The sequence below is a fragment of the Zingiber officinale genome, chromosome 1B (genome assembly GCF_018446385.1).
Source record: "Zingiber officinale cultivar Zhangliang chromosome 1B, Zo_v1.1, whole genome shotgun sequence".
Taxonomy (NCBI): Eukaryota; Viridiplantae; Streptophyta; class Magnoliopsida; order Zingiberales; family Zingiberaceae; genus Zingiber; species Zingiber officinale.
Window position 1 is genome coordinate 64,566,936 of NC_055986.1, and position 1,564 is coordinate 64,568,499.

Sequence of the window (1,564 nt, forward strand, 5' to 3'; positions counted from 1 at the left end):
ATCCAAGCAATGTGCAGCATATAAGTGCAACAAACACAAACACAAACAGTAAATGCATCATGCATATGATGCCAATGATGCGTCATGGTCACCCCGACGCCAGTCGACCAACTCACAACAAAGTGAGGCCGAGTGGGTAGGGTGACAACCGTGCACTCAGCAACACTACTCCCGATGAGTGATCGAGTGGACGGGATGCTGTACATACGTACTCCTACCCCAAATCATAAATGGGGGAGCGCAATGCTCTCAACTCCCGGTACACTGTGACGGGGAGGAATCTCTAACGTGCTACACGCTGCGTCACACTACCCCTGAGCGGATCAACGGAGCACCGGAAGAGTCAAACTGACGTGCTACCACGCTGTATCTCGCTACCCATGAGCGTCACAACGGAGCACCGAACAGTGATGAAACTGGCAATGTGCTCGACAATAATGGAGCAATCTATCGCACAGCATGCGATCATGCAAATGGTGCATGTCACTAAGCATGGTAATATACTAATCCAACCTCTGGACATATCATAATGTGCACCAAAGCGAATGAATCATATCAAGATATACTGATCAATAAGGTATCAAACCTAGGTCCTGAACATGTGAAACGTGGTTATATCACTACCCATGAGCATGATAGATCAGGTACAAGACCAATACGAGATGCAATCAAACAATCAATCAAACAGGTAACATGTATTGGGCAGTGATTAACCGAAATAAATAGGAAACACAATTAATGCAACATATTATTTTCATTACTAAGCATATCAAAGACAAATAGTCAAAAGTACCCGCCTCCGAAAATAGAAAGGTCCGATCTGACTCCGAGATACTCGTCTCGCGTCAAAGTCCTGTGTTAAATCGCACAGTTTAGCTAATTCAATTTTAAACAAATAGCTAAACTAATTCCTAATCCACTGACCAGTTAGGGTTAGTTACATTAACCCCAATTACACCGTTATACAACTTATAAACCTAAATCAATAATTATTGCTAACACAACTAGCAATAATCTAACACAAAGATCGAAACCATAAACCTTACCTCAAATCAACCGCTGCTAGACCAAGCTGCTGCCGGAAAACAAAACTCTACTGCTAGCAAAGATTAATTGCTGCTGTAAATCAAAGGGTCGCTGCCAACAAACCTAATGATCAAATAATTACCAATTAATTATGTGTCAATTTATCCTTCACTCACATAAATATTAAATCACCAAATTCCTTACCCTAATACTGCTGGATCAAGGTTTGTGGCTGAAGTTACTGCCGGATCCAGTGATTGCAGCAAGGTGGGGGTCAAAATCTCCACTCAAATACTCCTAACCACATTGGCAGGTTACTCTCTGGTGAAGAGTGTCACTGATTGGAAACCGTAGCCTACTCCAGTGAGTGGGGAAATCGGCCGGAAACTACGGCAGAAGATGCCGCGGCAGTGGCACTGTGCAAAGGCTAGGGCTTCGGCAGCAGAGGAATTAAGGCCTCGGCGGCGGATGTTGCGGCGCCGATTAAAGCAGGGAGAGGAGAAGAGAAGAAATCCTCGGCGTCGACTGTGGTGGCGGC

At 44.6% G+C, this 1,564-nt stretch overlaps 1 long non-coding RNA gene across 1 annotated transcript; it reads right to left on the reverse strand.

Moving 5' to 3' along the window:
* Positions 1–796: 796 nt before the first annotated feature.
* LOC121969704 lies at positions 797–1,564 on the reverse strand. The gene is made up of 3 exons (XR_006108631.1): positions 1,231–1,564; positions 1,047–1,137; positions 797–853 (listed from the first exon to the last, which is right to left on the reverse strand). It is a non-coding gene; the product is annotated as an uncharacterized LOC121969704 (long non-coding RNA).